At 44.1% G+C, this 23,417-nt stretch overlaps 1 long non-coding RNA gene across 1 annotated transcript in view; it reads right to left on the reverse strand.

Moving 5' to 3' along the window:
- Nucleotides 1-6,792: 6,792 nt before the first annotated feature.
- Nucleotides 6,793-23,417, reverse strand: part of LOC116969175 — a 17,878-nt gene continuing 1,253 nt past the window's right edge. The window contains exons 2-3 of the long non-coding RNA XR_004410660.1: nucleotides 13,626-13,637; nucleotides 6,793-6,803 (exon numbers count right to left, since the gene is read on the reverse strand). This is a non-coding gene — a long non-coding RNA (uncharacterized LOC116969175). The remainder of the gene's footprint in view (nucleotides 6,804-13,625; nucleotides 13,638-23,417) is intronic.

A 23,417-nucleotide genomic window follows, 5' to 3' on the forward strand; every position in this document is an offset into this window, starting at 1 on the left:
AGCCGAAGGGTCGGAATGAGCAGAGTGTGGAGACTTGGTGGGGCGATTACCACCACGGCGAGCCGCTGAGCCCGAACCGCTGAGCCCGAGAACCGCTGAGCCCGAGAACCGCTGAGACCGCGAACCGTTGAGCCCGAGAACCGCTGAGTCTGAGAGGTGGATAAAATCACGAGGAACAGATCGTATAGATGCACAGAGTCTCTTGCGCAGAGTAGGTTAATCGCGGACCAGAGACATGGGTTTAAGATGAATAGAAACATATTTAATAATAAAATAGAGGCTAGGACAATACCACAGTTTAAGAAACAGTTGGACAGGTACAGGGCACGGACAGGTTTGGAGGAATATGGACTAAACGCGGGCAGATGGTACTAGTGCAGCCGAGACATGGGCCGGTGTGGGCAATTTGCGCCGAAGGGCCTGTTTCCAGTCTCGGACTCTGACTTTCGACCCCACTCGCCTAAGCCGGTAAAATGCCCCCTACAATGCTTGTCCCATTTGCCAGTTTTGCAAGTACATTCGTATCAACCTTTCTTCGCCAGTTGCCTTTCTGAAAGAATTTGTTTTCGGAGTTCCTGCGGTAGAGGCCTGTACAATGGCCTCTGACCAGGAATCGTGTCCGCTTGGTGGGGCTGCGGTATCTAGTGGAGTGGCACGTGTGTGTGGCGGAGGAGCAGACAGCATCTGCGTAGAGGAGCAGGCATGAGAGGCAGATGGAAGCAAAGATCATAGAGGAGCAAGATAGACCACTCCTCGAAAAACGCGTAGTATGACGTGTGTGACTGTCGACGCCATTTTATTGAGCGTTTTACTGGGCTTTCCCCACACTATCATGGCATCCTCATCTAAATCATCATCTCACTGCTCCGCAATAAATTGTTCTAATCGTAAATCTAAACGACCAGACCTGTCATTCTTTAGGTTCCCCGATAAAAAAGAAAGGTAAGAAAATATTATTATTATTTTTTGTCGAAATTCTGTCGTGAAAATGTTATTTTCTGTTCTATCAACGGCCATTGGGAAATTAGGTTTGTCGGTACATTAGAAAGTTATTAGACTTATTTTTAATAGATCTTTACTTACCACTATAATAAAGACAATTTTAACACTTCTGTACGTTTTTGGTTTTGTTCTTGTAAGGGATTGGTCTCCAAAATATGGCCCGCGGGACACATTGGGTGCAATGGTGGGCCGGGGGGTTCGGCGGCGGCCGCAATCAAAGATACGAGATGAGATCTGCTCTATAATCTTTGGTCGGAATGGGACGGCTGCGCGTTATAATGTGTTATCGTTCCACTCCCTCTCCCCCTTCTCCCTGTCCCCCTTCTCCCTCTCCCCCCTTTTCCCCTTCTCCCTCTCCCCCCTTTTCCCCTTCTCCCTCACCCCCTTCTTCCTCTCCCCCCATCTCCCTCTCCCCCTTCTCCCTCTCTTCTCTCGATCTCTCTCTCCCCTCTCTTCTCTCGATCTCTCTCTCTCTCCCTCTCTTCTCCCTCTCTCCCTCCCTTTCCTCTCTCCCTCCCTTACCTCTTTGTGAGAGTTGGCAGCTCTGCTATGCCTTGGGTCCAAAAGAGGATAGAAAGAAAATACTTAATGGTCTTTGTAAGAAGATTTTAATAAGCTCTTCTACATTTAAGGTAAATTGACATATTAGAGGCAAAAAGCATCTTCAACATACAGGTCTCTCCACACAACTGAAAACAATTGCATTTAAGTGACATATCATCCATTTTTCAGGCATGTAGTTATGATCATCTTTTTTCTTATTAGTTAATCCTAAATGATATCTCCTGTAATTTCAGATGTCAACAGTGGGTCCAGAATATTCGTCGACAAGATCTCCTGCACCGAACTGCAGAGTATTTGTCAAATAACTGCCGTCTTATGTACATTGTGTGAAATTGTGATTTGTTAACTGCACAAAACTAATGCAAATGGCGATATATTTATTATTGTATCTACGTTGGACATTTTGCTCTTTGGTGTCAGAACGCGGGAGATTGCAACCTTCACGTGGTCCGCCCTGTTTCGACAAATCCAATCAACCTGGTGTGCACAGTCAAATAAGATCAAATAGAACAAGTTGTCCTACAACTTTAGGCTGTGCACACCATACGCAAGAAGAAGAAGAAGAAGTGTCAGAACGCAGTCTGAAGAAGGCTTCCGACCTGCAACGTCACCTATTCCTTTTCTCCAGAGATGCTGCCTGACCCACTGAGTTACTCCAGCATTTTGTGTCTATCTCTGTTTAGATTGGGCTCGTGGGTGGAGATTGCGGCTGGTCTGGTGATCTAGAACGAGGGCCAAAGTCTCAGGATTTGGGTCATGATATTTAGTAATGAGACAAGGAGCAGTTTCTTCACTCAAGGGCTGGAAATCTTGGAATTCTTTATCGCGTGAGATGGTGGAAGTCGAGTCCTTGAAAGGAGAGATATTTTTTCAAATACGATAAGGATGAAGGATAATGGAGAGAATGTGGGAATAAGGTGTTGAGTTGCAGGATCAACAATAATCTTACTGATGGTGGTTTGAACTTAGATGGCTTATCCTTGCTTCTATTTCTTACAGAGATACAGCGCGGAAACAGGCCCTTTGGCCCACCGCGTCCGCATTGACCAGCGATCCCCGCACACTAACACCATCCTACACACACTAGGGACAATTTACACTTATACCAAGCCTACAAACCTGTATGTCTTTGGAGTGTGGGAGGAAACCGAAGACCTCGGAGAACACCCATTCAGTCATGGAGAGAACCTACGAACGCTGTACAGACAGCACCCACCGTAAGGCAGCAACTTTACCGCAGCACCACCATGCCGCCCTTAATCCACTAGGGCACTAGGTTACAATAAACTTCCTACATATTCCAGGAATGCATCTCATTAAAATGGGAGAGGTTTAAATGCATTGTAAAATCTGCTCTCAGTTTCCTAGATCGGTATTGCTCTAATGGCCTCTTTGTATCATTTTCTTTGATTTAAACCATCCATTGTTCTGCATTTAGATTTTATTTTTTCCCCTGTGGATCACAAGGCACTGTTTGTTTCAGGGGTGACTCTAATCTCCAGCGTAATTTGACAAGACAGCCAAGAGGGCAAACACAGGCAGTTCAGATCTGCTGCCTGTATCGCATGAGAGAACAAGAATGAGACCAACTTGTTTTTTGCTGATCATCAACCCCTGACTGATGTTATCAATGCCGATGGTGACTCAAGGAGACTCAACCAGGTGGTGGTTTACAAAGGTCCATGCCCATTGTTCCTCATGGCATACCACCAGCCTCAACAGATCACCTAGTCATAGAGTCTCACAGCGTAGAAGCAGGCCCTTCAGCTCAACTTGCCCACGCTGGCCAACATGTCCCATCTACACTAGTCCCACATGCCTGCATTTGGCCCATACCCCTCTAAACCTGTCCTAACCATCAAATAACCTAACAGAACTGTCATATGAGGAAAGATTTAAAAGACTAGGCTTGTATTCACTGGAGTTTAGAAGGATGAGGGGATCTTATCATATTGTCTACAGTGTACTATGTTCACAGATTCTGTTGTGCTGCTGAAAGTAAGAATTTAATTGTTCTATCTGGGACAAGCTAGATGCAGGAAATTGTTCTACATGACAATAAAACACTCTTGTTAGATGCAAGGGGATCTTATAGAAACATATAAATGAATAAAAGGACTGAACAAGATAGATACAGGAAAAATGTTCCCAATGTTGGGCGAGTCCAGAACCAGGGGCCACAGTCTTAGAACAAAGGGGAGGCCATTTAAGACTGAGGTGAGAGAACAACTTTTTCACCCAGAGAGTTGTGAATTTGTGGAATTCCCTGCCACAGAGAGCAGTGGAGGCCAAATCACTGGGTGGATTTAAGAGAGAGTTAGATAGATCTCTAGGGGCTAGTGGAATCAAGGGATATGGGGAGAAGGCAGGCATGGGTTATCGATTGGGGCTGATTAGCCATGATCACAATGAATGGCGGTGCTGGCTCGAAGGGCCAAATGGCCTCCTCCTGCACCTATTTTCTATGTTTCTAGAACACTCATCCAGCAATCCTCGAGCCCACCAGCTCATCCCGTAGTCAATTCATCAGCTTTTCCATAAGAACTCCCATCAGTTCTTCCAAAAGAATGACAATCAGCCAATCTCGAATACCCTCAGCCCATCAAGCAGCCCCTTAATTCACCCAGAAGTCTGAACTATTGAATGCTGACTGCATCTCTTTCCATGTCGGCAAGTTAATATCCAGCTGCATGAACCATGTGAAAAGGGAATAAATAGATGCATGTGGTGCAGTGATTTGTGCAGCACTATAGGCATGGAGACCAAGAGGAGTTCACCATTGAACGGAGTTTGAACGGGGGGCTTGAGGCCCCCGACCGAGGAAGAACAAAAGGAAGGGACTTGAACTTTATTTCGCCTTCCATCACAGTGAGGAATGTGTAGGAGTCACTGTGGTGAATGTCCGTATTAAAATGTGTTTTTGAGTGCTGTTGCTTTTAATTGTATGACTGACCTGGCCAATGAAATTCCTCGTATGTTGCAAAACATGGCAAATAAAATCTGATTCTGATTCTGAAAAGCCTTTCCCTTCCATACTCTTTCCTCTCTGATCTTTTTGCAGTTGCCTGCCTTTCTGTACTTGTTGCAAGAGATTGTCGTGGCATCCAGCATCCTCGGAGAATGTAGAATTAAAGGCAGGCAATGCCAGTTTTAAAGATGGTTATTTGCCTCAAGATTGGATTATTGTATCTCTAGAACCTCCCCAGAGGCTCTGGGAGACACAAGGTTCAAGAGGGAACACAAAAAGCCTAATTAGGAAGAATATTAAGAGTAAGATTTTCAATTAAAATACTGTAATTGATGGAACCTTGCCTTTAAATTGGTTCTTGGATGAAACCCTGATGGTTCTCACATTGTCTCTTTAAATTTACTCTCCTTTTCACACTTGCATTAAAACACACTGCCACCGCCATTCACAGTGATACTGCCCGGCAGTCTCATAATTACAGTCAACACAGCCACCTTGACGGCCACACAAAATGATGTAAATAAAAATTGTTTTCCTTGTTTAAGAAGTTCAATTTACAATTATTTGAAATTGTGGGGGTTGGTACAAAATACTGCTGACCCACAAATGTGTTGCTATGAGACATTCACATTAAAAAATCCATGTCTCAAAAAAAGCAAGAAGGTGCCCATGTTATTTGACCAACTTATCAGATGAATTTAAATATGTAGGTATGTATGCATTAGTTTTGCTCCTAATTCCCTTTCAAAATCATTAATATATATGGTAAACAGTTGCGGCCCCAACACCAAGCCTTGCGGCAAAAAAATCCAGAAGATTAGTCAAACATGATTTCCCTTTCATAAATCCATGTTGACTTGGACTAATTATTTTACTGCTATCCAAATGCCCCATTATTACATCTTTAATAATTGACTCCAGCATCTTTCACACCACCAAAGTCGGGCTAACTGGTCTGTAATTCCCCGTTTTCTCTCACGCTCCTTTCTTGAAAAGTGGGATAGCATTAGCTTCCCTCCAATCCACAGGAACTGATCGTAAATCTATTGATCGTTGGAAAATGATCATATGTATAAATATATATGTATGTGTATATATGCATGTATGTGTATATATGCATGTATATGTGTGTATATATGTATGTATATATATGTTTATATATGTGTGTATGTATGCATATAAATTTATCCATATGTATGTGTGCATATGTATGTGTATACGTGTGTATGTATGTATGTGTATATATGTATGTGTGTATATATGTATGTGTATATATATGTATGTGTATAAATATATATATATGCATATATTTATTATTACTATATAATTATATATATAATTGCCTTTATGGTTTATGCACATCATCTTACAAGACAAATGAATTAATAGTGATTATTTAAATCAAAGTTGCTTCTGATCCTTGAGAATAAACTTTATTATCTCTAACTTGCCTCTCACACACAGACACACATTCATATAAATATATAAAATATATATACGTTAAATTTAATTTTGTGCAGTGTGTGTTAAAGGGAAACTGCACAATACAATGCAAGGGAAACTACGCAAAGGAGGGGGCTGTTCCCGCTACAAGATACTCGAGGATCTTTGCTTTGGATCAAAGATTATAGAGGAGCTCAATAATCTTTGCTTTGGATCACAGCGGGTGGCATACCGGAAGTCGCGTGTCGCTCAAAGAAATGGCGGCCGTGACGTTCCGTCACGTACTACACGTCAGTCCATTGGATTTCGGAGGAGTGGTCTATCTTGCTCCTCTATGATCTTTGGATGGAAGAGAGCCAACCGTGTCTGGCCCAGCGACAGGCGTGTCTGGCGGAAGGCCAGGCGTGTGTGGAGGAGAGGCTGACGTGTCTGGCGAAAGTCTGACGTGTCTGACGGAGAGGGAGACTGACGGAGAGGGAGACTGGATGACAGGCGTGGACATGTCTGCCGTAGGCGAGCTATGCGGAGGGGTCGTGTCTGGTGGTGGGTATTAAATTAAATAAAATTTCTTTATTTATATAGCACATTTTTAGTCAACTTGCATTGACCCCAAAGTGCTTCACATAATTACATCCACACACACAGGCAAAGGTGGGTGAAGTGTCTTGCCCAAGGACACACACAGGCAAAGGTGGGTGAAGTGTCTTGCCCAAGGACACAACGACAGTATGCACTCCAAGCGGGATTCGAACCAGCTACCTTCCGGTTGCCAGCCGAACACTTAGCCCATTGCGCCATCTGTCGTCCTACGGCATGAACAGCGTTGCTCCTGCCGCCTACAATATCCCAGCCTGAACGTTCCCTTGCGATCCGCCAATACCTTCGTGGACACACCCCCCCCCCCCCCAACAAGAACAATCGTATCAATAGACAATAGGCAATACGTGCAGGAGTAGACCATTCGGACCTTCGAGCCAGCACCGCCATTCAATGTGATCATTGCTTTTAAGTCCTTAACAATCTTATATATTTCAATGAGAAGCCCTCTCATCCTTCTAACCTCCAGAGTGTTCAAGCCCAACGGCTCCATTCTCTCAGCATATGACAGTCACGCCATCCCGGGAATTAACCTTGTAAACCTACGCTGCACTCCCTCAATAGCAAGAATGTCCTTCCTCAAATTAGGGGACCAAAACTGCACACAATGCTCCTGGTATGATTTCACTAGGACTCTGTATAACTGCAGAAATATCTATTTGCTCCTATATTCGATTCCTCTTGTAATTAAAGCCAACGTTCGACTCTCTTTCTTCACTTCTTGCTGTACCTGCATGCGTAGAATGATGTACAATGACCCTCCAGATTCCCTTGTACTTCCCCTTTTCCCAACGACGCTATTTAGATAGTAATCTGCCTTCCTGTTTTTGCTACCAAAGTGGATAACCTCACATTTATCCATATAACCATGTAACAATTACAGTACGGAAACAGGCCATCTCGGTCCTTCTAGTCCATGCAGAACACTTACTCCCACCTAGTCCCATCTACTGCACTCAGACCATAACCCTCCATTCCTTTCCCGTCCATATACTTATCAAATTTATTTTTAAATTATAAAATCGAGCCTGCCTCCACCACTTCCACTGGAAGCTCATTCTACACAGCTACCACTCTCTGAGTAAAGAAGTTCCCTCTCATTTTACCCCTAAACTTCTGTCCCTTAATTGTCAAATCATGTCCCCTTGTTTGCATCTTCCCTACTCTCAATGGGAAAAAAACGTATCCACGTCAACTCTGTCTATCCCTCTCATAATTTGAAAGTCACTCCTTAACCTTCTGCGCTCCAAAGAATATAGACCTAACTTGTTTAACCTTTCTCTGTAACTTAGGTTCTGAAACCCAGGCAACATTCTAGTAAATCTGTACTCTCTGTACTCTCTCTATTTTGTTGACATCATTCCTATAATTTTGCGACCAAAATTGTACACCATACGCCAGAATTGGCCTCACCAATGCCTTGTACAATTTTAACATTACATCCCAACTTCTATACTCAATGCTCTGATTTATAAAGGCCAGCACACCAAAAGATTTATTTACCACCCTATCTACATGAGATTCCACCTTCAGGGAACTATGCACAGTTATTCCTAGATTCCTCTGTTCAACTGCATTCCTCAATTCGCTACCATGTACCATGTACGTCCTATTTTGATTTGTCCTGCAAAGATGTAGCACCTCACACTTATCAACATGACACTCCATCCGCCATCTTTCAGCCCACTCTTCCAAATGGCCTAAATTTCTCTGAAGACTTTGAAAATCTACTTCATTATCCACAACACCGCTTGTCTTAATATAAGCTGCATACTTACTAATCCAATTTATCACACCATCACCCAGATCATTGATGTATATGACAAAAACAGTGGACCCAACACAGATCCCCGAGGTACCCCACTAGTCACCGGTTTCGAACCTGATAAAACAGCCATCTCCCATTCAGCCACTGTTGAATCCATCTTGCTCCTCGACCATTAACACCAAACAATTGAACCTTCTTAACCAACCTTCCATGTGGAACCCTGTCAAAAGCTTTACTGATGTCTATATAGACAAGATCCACCGCTTTACCCTCATCAATTTCCCTAGTAACCTCTTCAAAAAATTTAAGAAGATTAGTCAAACATGACCTTCCAAGCACAGGTCCATGTTGACTGTTCCTAATCGGACCCTGTTTATCCAGATGATTATATATATTACTAGACTAAGCGGGACCCGTTGGGTCCCAGCATCACACGGGAGGGCTGGACACCCAACACAATATTCCACCTCTCCACCAATGGGGGGGGGGGGGGGGGGTAACTTTCTGGTGCGCTAGTATGATTGTTGTGCACCGAAGGTACAGATTTCCAGAGGTCTAGCATGGAGTTTGTGGGCCGAATGAATTTTTGGGCTGGCAGCTCAGTCACCGAGGCCTGGCAGTACAATCCCTCGGACCTGGCAGGCTGGCAGCTGAGAAACTGCCAGATATTCTGCCCTAAACATGTGACAGGCTGTAAGAGAGAAGGGGGATAGGGTCGACTGAATGGATTATTGGGCTGGCAGTTCAGTCACTTACGGCTGTTGGGCTGGCAGTTCACTAACTCATGGCTCATGGGCTGGCAGTTCACTAACTCATGGCTCGTGGGCTGGCAGTGCAGTCACTCACGCCTGGTATGCTGGCAGTTCACTCAGTCACCCCACCTGCCTTCACACCCCCACTCTGCAACTTGCCATTCCCCTCCCAACCACACATTCAGTGCATCTTCCCACAACCTCCCCCCAGGCACGCATAGTGGCTCACCCACAGAGCAGCCTTTCCTGCCTATTAGGTTCTTATTGTGTTGAAGTACACACAGACATCAAAAGTGCAAAAGATATTTATTAAAATTTAAAATGTGAATGATTTAAAATATAAAACAATTTAAATGATAAAGATGAAAATTATTATGTTTTTACTTGTTGTGTCTCTTGTTGTGTTCTGCTGCTCACTGCCTCTTGATGACTATTTCCTGTTGATTGAAAGAGACAATTTTAATACAGAGAATGTCAGCAGTCAAATTTTAAGAAAGAAAATCTGCGAATTTATCTCAGAAGTCATCATTCAACGAAGCACGCTTTTAATGACAACATCATTGGTCAATGTTCCATCCTTAAGGAAAACTTTGTCATTTACCATCATCTTTCAACCAAAGGGCTTAGTGTTGCTGAAGACATCTTGAAGAGTTCTGTCCATCATCTCAAAGCTTTCTTCCCTAATCATTGCACATTCATCTTAAACAATTACTTTCACTTGCCTCGTGAAATGTACCGTCTTAGAGTTCTTCTCGATGTTGCAGAATGTATCCTCGGCCACTTGGATAGGTATCTTGAATCGAGAATGTGTAGTTCTTCCACCGGCATTAATGTAGCTGCTATGTCGTAAAAGCAGCCGAAATACAATTTCAGTTGTTAATGAACACTGAAGTATTTGTGCAAAACATTTTTTTGAGGCGGGGTCTGTCACGGTGGGGCGGGGGGTGGGAAATGTCGTGCAGCCAAGGGAGGGGACAGCTTCAGGCGGGGGCGCTCGTGAGCTGATGAGAAGGTGGGGTGTCCTCATGTGGGCGGTTTCAGTAGAGGGTGCATCCTATAGCCAAGTGGAGGGCAACGTCTTGAGGTGGAGATGCCAGTGTGGGGGGGGGGGGGTGGTGAGTGACGTCTGGACTCACTCACTGCCTTGGGATTAACTCATGGCCTTTGGATTGACTGACTCTCACAGCTTGTGGACTCACTGATGCCCGACTTTTGGAGTCACGTCTGACTATTTTAAACTGAAAACTGCAACATCAACATTGATGAATAGTTTTTTCCTGACAGCCATCACGCTATTAAACATAACAAATAAGCTCTAAACTACGAAATATTATATTATTTGCACTATCTTTTGATCACACACAAACTCCGCCTTACACAAACTCACACACACAGACTCATTTACACACACATTCAGACTCAGTTGCACACACATTCTCTCACATACACACACACATACTGATTCACACACACAGACACATTCACACGCAGTCATACACACACACACACGCACATTATCATACACATATTCACACACACACACATTCACACACACAGAGACTCATTCACGCACACACAAACTCAATGACACACACATTCACACACAGACTCATTCACACACATGGACTCATTCACACACAGACAGACTGATTCAGACACACACAGACTGATTCACACACACACAGACTCATTAGCACACATACACACAGACTCGTTCACAAACACACAGACTCATACAGAGACACACACACACACTCATTCACAAACACACACAGACTCATTCACACACACACACAGACTCATACTTACACACATTCTCAGATACACACAGACTCATTCACACACACAGACTGATTCACTCACACACATACACACACACACACACACACACAGACACATTCACACACAGTCATACACACACAGATTCACACACACACACACACATTCTCATACACATATTCACACACACACATTCACACACACGGCTTGCGGACTGACTGATGCCCGACTTCTGGAGCTACGTCCGACTTTTGTAAACTAACAACTGTAACATCTACATTGAGGAACAGCTTCATCCTGATTGCCATCAGGCTATTAAACATAACAAATAAGCTCTGAACTACAAAAGACTATATTTGTACTATGTGTCATTTGTTGATCACACACACCCTCCACCCCACACACACACAAACACAGACTCTCACGCACACAGATTCATTCACACACACATAGACTAATTCACACACACACACACACACATACACACACAGACTCATTCACACACACATAGACTCGTTTACACACAGACATACTCATTTACACACACACATTCACACACACTCATTTGCACACACATTCTGACACACACACAGACACATTCATATACTCATTCACACACTCATTCACACACAAACACATATTCACACACACACATTCACACACACACACAGACACACACTTATTCACACACACATACACATATTCACACACACACACACACATATTCACACACACACATTCACACACACATATATCCACACACATTCACACACACACACACATATTCACACACATTTTCACACACACACATATTCACACACACGCACACATATATATATACACACATATTCACACACATACATATATTCACACACACACATATATTCACACACACACATATATTCACACACACACATTCACACACATATATATATACACACACACACATACACATATATTCACACACATATTCACACACACACACACACACACACACGCACACACATTCACGCACACACACCCAATACTAAAATGCTAAGTAACTTCAGAACGTGTTGAATACACAGTGTGTAAAACGAATAATTAAAGTCTGCTGTGGAGGCTGCTGCTGCAACAAAATGCAGCTTTTAAATAACATCTAACAAACACACTAACCATAGACAGAGCCGTAAAGTCATGAACTATTCAGCAGCGGCAGCATTTGCCGCCATCTTGACGTCGCCATCTCGCTGCTTGCCACGAACCGGAAATGACGTTATCGACGCCATCTTGCCGCTAACCATAAATGACGACATCGAAGCCATATTTCAACCGAGCCAAAATCACAGAATGAGCGCTAATTTTAAAATTAAACACAGTTCTGATCCAATAAAATGTTTATTCATGCTTTATCCATCTGCAACCATTTTAAACCCCAAGAGAAACAAATCTGCAATTTCTTTACAACCAATACATTTTTTTTTCTTTAAACTGTTATTTTAAACCCAACAGAAACAAATTTCCAAACGTTTTACAACAAATACATTTTCTTTTCTGTAAACGTTTTTGTAACAACCTACAGATACAAATTTGCAAATACTTTACAACCAATACATTCAGTGTTATTCACAGCCCAGAGAGCCGTGAGCCTTTAACCATATATAACCATATAACAATTACAGCACGGAAACAGGCCATCTCGACCCCTCTAGTCCGTGCCGAACACATAATCTCCCCTAGTCCCATATACCTGCGCTCAGACCATAACCCTCCATTCCTTTCCCATCCATATAACTATCCAATTTATTTTTAAATGATAAAAACGAACCTGCCTCCACCACCTTCACTGGAAGCTCATTACACACAGCTACCACTCTCTGAGTAAAGAAGTTCCCCCTCATGTTACCCCTAAACTTCAGTCCCTTAATTCTCAAGTCATGTCCCCTTGTTTGAATCTTCCCTACTCTCAGTGGGAAAAGCTTTTCCACGTCAACTCTGTCTATCCCTCTCATCATTTTAAAAACCTCTATCAAGTCCCCCCTTAACCTTCTGCGCTCCAAAGAATAAAGCCCTAACTTGTTCAACCTTTCTCTGTAACTTAGTTGCTGAAACCCAGGCAACATTCTAGTAAATCTCCTCTGTACTCACTCTATTTTGTTGACATCCTTCCTATAATTAGGCGACCAAAATTGTACACCATACTCCAGAATTGGCCTCACCAATGCCTTGTACAATTTTAACATTACATCCCAACTTCTATACTCAATGCTCTGATTTATAAAGGCCAGCACACCAAAAGCTTTCTTTACAACCCTATCTACATGAGATTCCACTTTCATGGAACTGTGCACAGTTATTCCCAGATCCCTCTGTTCACCTACATTCTTCAATTCCCTACCATTTACCATGTACGTCCTATTTTGATTTGTCCTGCCAAGATGTAGCACCTCACACTTATCAGCATTAAACTCCATCTGCCATCTTTCAGCCCACTCTTCCAACTGGCATAAATCTCTCTGTAGACTTTGAAACTCTACTTCATTACCCGCAACCCCACCTATCTTAGTATCATCTGCATACTTACTAATCCAATTTACCACACCATCGTCCAGATCATTGATGTATATGACAAACAACAGTGGACCCAACACAGATCCCTGTGGCACCCCACTCGTCACTGGCCTCCAACCTGACAAACAACCATCCACCATTACTCTCTGGCATCTCCCATTCAGCCACTGTTGAATCCATCTTGCTACTCCACCATTAATACCCAACCATTGAACTTTCTTAACCAACCTTCCATGAGGAACCTTGTCAAAGGCCTTACTGAAGTCCATATACACAACATCCACTGCTTTACCCTCATCAATTTCCCGAGTAACATCTTCAAAAAATTCAAGAAGATTAGTTAAACATGACCTTCCAGGCACAAATCCATGTTGACTGTTCCTAATCAGACCCTGTTTATCCAGATGCTTATATATATTATCTCTAAGTATTCTTTCCATTAATTTGCCCACCACTGACGTCAAACTAACAGGTCTATAATTGCTAGGTTTACTCTTAGACCCCTTTTTAAACAATGGAACAACATGCGCATTACGCCAATCCTCCGGCACTATTCCCGTTTCTAATGACATTTGAAATATTTCTGCCATAGCCCCTGCTATTTCTACACTAACTTCCCTCAATGTCCTAGGGAATATCCTGTCCGGACCTGGAGACTTATCCACTTTTATATTTCTCAAAAGTGTCAGTACTTCCTCTTCTTTGATCCTCATAGTTTCCATAGCTACTCTACTTGTTTCCCTTACCTCACATAAATCAATATCCTTCTCCTTGGTGAATACCGAAGAAAAGAAACTGTTCAATATCTCCCCCATCTCTTTTGGCTCTGCAGATAGTTGGCCACTCTGACTCTCTAATGGACCAATTTTATCCCTCGGTATCCTTTTGCTATTAATATAGCGTTAGAAACCCTTCGGATTTACTTTTACCTTACTTGCCAAAACAACCTCATATCTTTTTTTAGCTTTTCTAATTTCTTTCTTAAGATTCGTTTTACATTCTTTATACTCCTCAAGCACCTCATTTACTCCATGCTGCCTATAACTATTGTAGATCTCCCTCTTTTTCCGAACCAAGTGTCCAATTTCCCTTGAAAACCATGGCTCTTTACAATTTTTACGATTTCCTTTCAACCGAACAGGGACATAAAGATTCTGTACTCTTAAAATGTCACCTTTAAATGTACTCCATTTCTCTTCCACATCTATCCCATAAAACAAACTGTCCCAATTTACTCCTTTTAAATCCTTTCGCATCTCCTCAAAGTTAGCCTGTCTCCAATCAAAAATCTCAACCCTAGGTCCAGTTTTGTCCCTCTCCATAATTATATTGAAACTAATGGTATTGTGATCACTGGACCCGAACTGTTCCCCAACGCATACCTCTGCCACCTGACCCATCTCATTTCCTAACAGGAGGTCCAGTACCGCCCCTTCTCTAGTAGGTACTTCTATGTATTGTTGCAAAAAACTATCCTGCACACATTTTACAAACTCCAACCCATCCAGCCCATTTACAGAATGTGTTTCCCAGTCTATGTGTGGAAAATTGAAATCTCCCACAATCACTACCTTGTGCTTACTACTAATATCTGCAATCTCCTTACATATTTGCTCTTCCAATTCTCGCTCCCCATTTGGCGGTCTATAATACACCCCTATAAGTGTTGCTACCCCTTTCCCATTTCTCAGTTCCACCCAAATAGCCTCCCTAGACGAGCCCTCTAATCTATCCTGCCAAAGCACTGCTGTAATATCTTCCCTGATAAGCAATGCAACACCTCCACCTCTTGCCCCTCCAATTCTATCACACCTGAAGCAATGAAATCCTGGAATATTTAGTTTCCAATCACAGCCCTCCTGCAACCATGTTTCACTGATCGCCACAACATCATACTTCCAGGTGTCAATCCAGGCTCTAAGTTCATCCACTTTTCTTACAATGCTCCTAGCATTAAAATATACACATTTAAGAAACCCATTCTCTCTTATTCTCTGATTATTTTATTTTTCTTCTCTCTCCCCTACATTTTGGGTCAGAGTGCTACCATTCTCTGCCCCCTGCTTCACACACTGACTGCTAGCTTTCCCAATTTGAGTCCCTCCCCCCAACCATACTAGTTTAAAGTCTCCCCAGTAGCCTTTGCAAATCTCCCCGCCAGGATATTGGTCCCCCTTGAGTTCAAGTGCAACCCGTCCTTTCTGTACAGGTCGCACCTTCCCCAAAAGAGGTCCCAATGATCCAGAAACTTGAATCCATACCCACTGCACCAGTCTCTCATCCACGCATTTATCCTCCACCTCGCTCCATTCCTACTCTCACTGTCGCGTGGCACAGGCAGTAATCCTCAGATTGTTACCTTTCCAGTCCTTCTCCTTAACTCTCTACCTAACTCCCTAAATTCTTCTTTCGGGACCTCTTCTCTTTTTTTACCTATGTCGTTGGTACCTATATGCACCACAACCTCAGGCTCCTCTCCCTCCCATTTCAGGATTTCTTGGACACGTTCAGACACATCCCTGACCCTGGCACCAGGGAGGCAAACTACCATCCGGGACTCCTGTCTGCGTCCACAGAATCGCCTATCCGACCCCCTGACTATAGAGTCCCCTATTACAATTGCCCTCCTCTTCTTTTCCTTACCCTTCTGAGCAACAGGACCGGTCTTTGTGCCAGAGGCCTGGCCGCTGTCGCTGCCCCCAGGTAGGCTGTCTCCCCCACCCTTACTCAAACACGAGTACTTATTTTCAAGGTGTACAGCTACCGGGGTACTCACCAGTCCCTGCCTCTGCCCATTGCCCTTCCTAACTGTGACCCAGTTTTCTGTCTCCCGTGGTCTTGGAGTGACCACCTCCCTGTAACTCCTTTCTATGACCTCCTCGCTCTCCCTGAGCAGACAGAGGTCATCGAGTTGCTGCTCCAGGTTCCTAACGCGGTCCCTTAGGAGCCCCATCTCGACGCACCTGGCGCAGATGTGGACGTCTGGAGAGCACTCAGACTCCATGACCTCCCACATCTGACATCCAGAACAGTAAACTGCCCTGGGCCCTCATTCTCCCCCTTATCCAAATACAATAGAGCCTTACAATTACAATACAAATACAATACAAGCCAATCAGCTGCTTCCTCTGATCCTCTTCCACCAATCAGAGGCTTCCACCAGAATCCTTCTCTGGAAGTGAGATGGAACGTTACAGATTTGGGTAAAAACTCACAGCTGCAGGCAACTCCTCCTCTCACCAACGGCTCCCCGGGCCTCTGTAGAAGCAAACCCCGCGCTGTATTTATACTCACAGCTCCAGGTAAGTCCTCCTCTCACCAACGGCTCCCCGGGCCTCTGTAGAAGCAAACCCCGCGCTGTATTTATACTCACAGCTCCAGGTAAGTCCTCCTCTCACCAACGGCTCCCCGGGCCTCTGTAGAAGCAAACCCCGCGCTGTATTTATACTCACAGCTCCAGGTAAGTCCTCCTCTCACCAACGGCTCCCCGGGCCTCTGTAGAAGCAAACCCCGCGCTGTATTTATACTCACAGCTCCAGGTAAGTCCTCCTCTCACCAACGGCTCCCCGGGCCTCTGTAGAAGCAAACCCCGCGCTGTATTTATACTCACAGCTGCAGGTAAGTCCTCCTCTCACCAACGGCTCCCCGGGCCTCTGTAGAAGCAAACCCCGCGCTGTATTTATACTCACAGCTCCAGGTAAGTCCTCCTCTCACCAACGGCTCCCCGGGCCTCTGTAGAAGCAAACCCCGCGCTGTATTTATACTCACAGCTGCAGGTAAGTCCTCCTCTCACCAACGGCTCCCCGGGCCTCTGTAGAAGCAAACCCCGCGCTGTATTAATACTCACAGCTGCAGGTAAGTCCTCCTCTCACCTACGGCTCCCCGGGCCTCTGTAGAAGCAAACCCCGCGCTGTATTTATACTCACAGCTGCAGGTAAGCTTTGTCTTGCTGGGTCTGACAGAGACTGAGTGAGGCACGACACTTCCGGGTTTTATAGTCCCTCCCAATGCCGCAGCAGAGCGAAGCAGAGAGAAAGGGGAATTTCGTAAAAACACTAACATCTCTCTCATTTTTCATCGACGGAAAAATCCTCCGCACCCGGAAGGCGGGGGGGGGGGGGGGGGGGCTCGGGGCGAGGTAGCCAAAAATGACGGCCGTAGGTGGCGGCGTTCTGTCGCAGGTCACAGCAAAGTGGGCCAAAAGTGGCCAAGATCAGTGTTTTAGTAATATAGATCTCTAAGTATCATTTCCATTAATTTGCCCACCACTGACGTCAAACTAACAGGACTACAATTGCTAGGCTTACTCTTGGAATCCTTTTTTAAACAATGGAACAACATGCGCAGTACGCCAATCCTCCGGCACCATTCCCGTTTATAATGACATTTAAAATATTTCTATCATAGCCCCTGCTAATTCTACAATAACTTCCCTCAATGTCATAGAGAATATAGTGTCAGGACATGGAGACTTATCCACTTCTATATTTTTCAAAAGTGTCAGTACTTCCTTTTCTTTTAATCACATAGTTTCCGTAGCTACTCTACTTATTTCCCTTACCTCACATAATTCAATATCCTTCTCCTTGGTGAATATCGAAGAAAATAGCTTGTTCAATTTCTCCCCCATCGCTTTTGGCTCTGCAGATAGCTGTCCACTCTGACTCTCTAATGGACCAATGTTATCACTCGTTATTCTTTTGCTATTAACCATATAACCATATAACCATATAACAATTACAGCACGGAAACAGGCCATCTCGACCCCTCTAGTCCGTGCCGAACACATAATCTCCCCTAGTCCCATATACCTGCGCTCAGACCATAACCCTCCATTCCTTTCCCATCCATATAACTATCCAATTTATTTTTAAATGATAAAAACGAACCTGCCTCCACCACCTTCACTGGAAGCTCATTCCACACAGCTACCACTCTCTGAGTAAAGAAGTTCCCCCTCATGTTACCCCTAAACTTCAGTCCTTTAATTCTCAAGTCATGTCCCCTTGTTTGAATCTTCCCTACTCTCAGTGGGAAAAGCTTTTCCACGTCAACTCTGTCTATCCCTCTCATCATTTAAAAAACCTCTATCAAGTCCCCCCTTAACCTTCTGCGCTCCAAAGAATAAAGCCCTATATTAATATAGCTGTAGAAACCCTTTGGACTTACTTTCACCTTACTTGCCAAAGCAACCTCATATCTTCTTTAAGCTTTTCTAATTTATTTTTTAATATTCTTTTTGCATTATTTATACTCTTCAAGCACCTCATTAACTCCATGTTGCCTATAATTATTGTACATCTCTCTCTTTTTCCGAACCAAGTATCCAATTTCCCTTGAAAACCATGGTTCTTTCCAATTATTACTCTTTCCTTTCAACCGAACAGGGACATAAATAATCTGTACTCTTAAAATGTGACCTTTAAATGTCCTCCATTCTTCCCATAAAACAACATTTTACAGAATGTGTTTACCAGTTTATGTATGGAAATTGAAATCTCCCACAAGCACTAACTTGTGCTTACTACAAATATGTGCGATCTCCTTACATATTTGCTCTTCCAATTCTACTATTTCTACAAATATACTAACACTTCAAAGTCATCTCTAAATACTTTGCATCCTGCAGCAGAGAACGTATCAGAACGCTGTAGGTACGGCAGCATTTGTGGTGTGTGCATCTTAATGGGTCCTGTCACCAGACCCCTTCGTGGTCGCGACGAAAAACGCCGTTAGTCTGTGCCCTGCACGGATGTGTCCCGCCCCGCTGATATCCTCCATCAATATATGTTTTCCTCGCATTGTTTAGTCCGATTCAGATCATCTGCTGCAAATCTAACGTGGTCTGATATGGTGAGAAATGCATCCGTGAAAATGAATCGTACGACTGAAAAGGGAGGCAGTTGTCGGACATCTGACACGGCGCAATAGTAGAAGAAATGAAGAACAAGACAGAACACGATCAGTGGAGATTTTTTCATGTTTTCCAATAAAACTTTGATGACAGCCATAGAGTCATACAGTGCGGCAACGGGCCTTTATGTCCAACTTGCCCATACCGGCCAACGTCTCCCAGCTACATTAGTACCGCCTGCCCGCGTTTGTTCCATATCCCTCCAAACCTGTCCTGTCCATTTACCTGTCCAACTGTTTCTTAAATGGCTATCCTAAATGTTGGGATAGACCCACCTCCTGACGCTCTCTGTTCGCGGAGACAAGCCCACAAAAGTAGGGTGTGATGTTACAAATGAAGTTTCTATTCACTTTGATTCGTCCCCGATCTTTTGGTTGTCGACCGGGTGTGTTGCTTGCGGGCCAATGGTACTCAGCAGATCAGAATGTCACTCACTACGGTTTAGAACACCATCCGTTTATAGATTGGATAGCTACTCATTTAAATGTTAATGTCAAAACATTCGTCTGGATGGCGTGCTACAAATTTGCTGTTTATTCCTCACTGGATGAATTCATGGAGTTACGATGGAGCGATTCGAATATCCGCCACCTCACAGCCTCCAGCCCCCTCCCCCTTTGAACCCTGTTCTACGGTCATGTTATCCCAGTAACGGCGAGGATGTTCCCATCTTCTCAGGTTAAGTCCCATATATTGCAGATATGCGGTATTGAAACCGTCACCATATTTGAAATACGATTCGACGGGTGCATTGATCGGAAAGATGAAACTGCAAGTAGGAGAATCGCGGGCAAATGTGACTAGCGTTGACTGGGCATCTCGGTTAGCCGGGACGAGTCGAGCCATAGGTGCAGATTCACTGCTGCATGACTGTGACTGTGACTGCGAATAGTCAGTTAGATGATCAGTGACCTCTACTGGTTGTATACGTGTGTGGTGAGAACAAATGGGCAGTTTAATTTGAGTATGCAGAGAACATAGCGGGATGAATTAAAATTGTTGGATTGTCGGCGTGGGTGGGTAGCTCAAATATCCTGTTTGCGTGTTGCATGCAATTCAGATTGTAAATATGCACGCATTGCGCTCAGTGGGAATTTAACCGCGTTTATCAGCTCGCCTCTGAATTTACTGTGAGTCACCACGTAAATACACGTGTTAGTGCAGGTACTGAGAAGCTGTAAGAACCTCGACGTGACACTCGTGATATAGTAATAACCGGTAGGGGAGCTGTCATATCCGGTCTTCGCAATACTAGTAAAGATGTAAAAGACAGCTTGTGTTGCCCACAGCAATATGAAAGAGCCCGTGACACTAAAGAGTAAAACAATGGATTTCCTGCGGTTCTCCATCTCCGGATGCTTGTCATTCTCTCCGTTCCTGCGGCCCCGGAGCCCCCTGCGGACTCTGCTGGCCGCTACAATCCGCCTGACCGTCAGCACATTGAGCAGGATAATCAGAAAGAACGGGATATAAGGGACTAGAACGCGGTGTGTGACATCATATGCGATCCATGCAGGCGACGTATAGAAGGTAGTTTGGCGTAGCAACCCCAGGGAAGTTTATCAAACACGTTGCCAGGAGTTATCGTAAAACACCGAGGGACGTTTTCCAAACAGCCCAGCACACTCACTGCCCCGATAACCACAGCCGCCGTTCTCTCAGTGCAATATCTTGTTTTCAGCTTCTCACAACAAATAGTCACAAACCGATCGAAGGTGAATGCCACCGTCAGCCAGACAGATACCGCGGTGTTTGTAAAGATGAGAAAATAGATAGTCGTGCATACGGGAGTAATGTTCAGAAAAGAATACGCGAAGTAACTTAGAATAGTCTGTCGCAGAAACGGATCAGTGATGCCGACCAGGAGATCAGACGCTGCCATGGCCACCAGGTAGAGTGATGCATTTGGAGAGACCGCATTTACCTCGACAGAGAATCACAATCGCCAACAAGTTCACTATGAAGGAGAGAAGAGATATTACTGACACAAGACCCGCATAAAGTGTTCTGTGGAACATTGGCTGAGTGGAAGGTTTTCAAACTTGGATGCGTTGATCAAATGACCTTTAGCCCCGACAAAGTTCAGAGACTACAGTCTTTTCCCCAGATAGTCGCATCCATTTACACTATTAGTCCCATGTACAACAGTTACAGAAACCATTAATATACAGCTCAATTGCAGGTGAGAGGAAACAAGAGCACAGCCAGTAGCGCGGCGTCGGTGCACGAACGATGAAACATTGCTCTTATAGCACGGGAGGTAAAGATTGAACCTGTGTCTCCGGAAATGTGTGACACCGGCAGTACTGACTGTGGCACGATGGCGAAGATGTATAGATACATCTGCGGATACAAATTCGGATTTACAGATCGTTCGAAGGAGAGGATATCAAGATACATAACATTAACTGACATAATATTACGTGACAGCATCTGTTTACATTTGAATTAACGCATATTAAAGTTCTGACACTTTCATAGAATCAGAAACCAGCTCGTGACATTCACTTGCTTTATCTCTTGAGCTGTAGCATTACAGGTCTAAAGCGGGACTATGATTCACGCAGCGACGAGTGCAGAAAATATATCGATTATATATTCAGTTAAGCAGGTCTATCCGAGTGGGAAGAGATGTAATTTCACTAACTGGTTTCAGACTATCCACGGAAGGAGCCCAAGGTGCCATTCTCTCCGCTCCTGGTCAACAAATATCCAATCTCAGGGTCCTCTATTTTGAAGAAGGACATTCTTGCTATTGAGGGAGTGCAGCGTATGTTTACAAGGTTAATTCCTAGGATGGCGCGACTGCCATATGCTGAGAGAATGGAGCGCTGGGCTTGTTCGAGCCTGGTCTATAGTTTAGAAGGATAGGAGGGGATCTTAGTGAAACATGTAAAATTATTAAGGGTTTGGGCAAGCTGGAGGCAGAAAACATGATCCCGATGTTGGGGGAGTCCAGACGCAGGGGGCCACTGTTTAAGAATAAGAGGTAAGCCATTTAGAACGGAGACAAGGAAACACTTTTCCACCCAGAGAGTTGCGAGTCTGTGGAATTCTCTGCATCAGGGGTCGGTTCTCTGGATACTTTCAAGAGAGAGCTAGATAGGACTCTTAAAGATAGCGGACTGAGGGGATATGGGGTAAAGGCAGGAACGGGGTACTGATTGAGGATGATTAGCCATGACCACATTGAATGACGGTGGTGGCTCGAAGGGCCAAATGGCCTTCTCCTGCACCTATTGTCTATTGTCCAGAGCGGTTATCTGATACCTGCTCTCTGGTCAGGGCTCTGAACGGCGCAATCAGTCCAAATAGTTACCCAGACCAGATTAAACAACGGGCATGACGTGCACATTGCGGCAGTTACAGTAAGAAAAACGGAATTAAAGTAAAGAAGTGAATTATTGAAACAGAAGTGCACGGAATGCGCCGGAGTACACGGAATGTCTCACAGCTAATGCAAGTACATGGAAATTAAAGACAAAACAAATTACCGAAAACAGCGACAACCGCTATTACAGGGTAATATATATCTTCAATTCGATAGATCAATGGATATTCCATAGCAGGAAGACACAATTAACTACTGCGGCTCCCTCAGTCGGTCAACTCTGTAGCTCTGTGGCGATGCCTTCTGGTGGGCACCGAGATATATAGAGAGCGATATTTCTCCAGCGACATGGGCTCATACCTGCTGATTGTCATTAGTGACACTCACAGAACAAACACCTTGCATCACAGCCATTGACTGCACCATGGGAGATTACAAGCAAATAATTGAAGGATCGAGTAAAAATAAAACACAAAACGAGTCGCTGAAGAAGGACTCCGAATAACGGATGAGATCCGAAACGTCACCTGTACATGCCCACAAAAAATGTTGCACGATCCCTTGAGTTACTCCAGCACTTTTCTTCGATGAAAATAAGAAATAATGATTTCCAGTGAAAGAATGATGTGTTATTTCATTTAATGTTGGTGTGCTTTCGATGAATTTATCCAGGGCTTCAGACTGAATTATAAATGTATCTAAACTACCAACACTGAATCTTCCGGTACATGCAAACCAATCTCCCACTG

The sequence above is a fragment of the Amblyraja radiata genome, unplaced genomic scaffold, assembly GCF_010909765.2.
Source record: "Amblyraja radiata isolate CabotCenter1 unplaced genomic scaffold, sAmbRad1.1.pri S118, whole genome shotgun sequence".
Lineage (NCBI taxonomy): Eukaryota > Metazoa > Chordata > Chondrichthyes > Rajiformes > Rajidae > Amblyraja > Amblyraja radiata.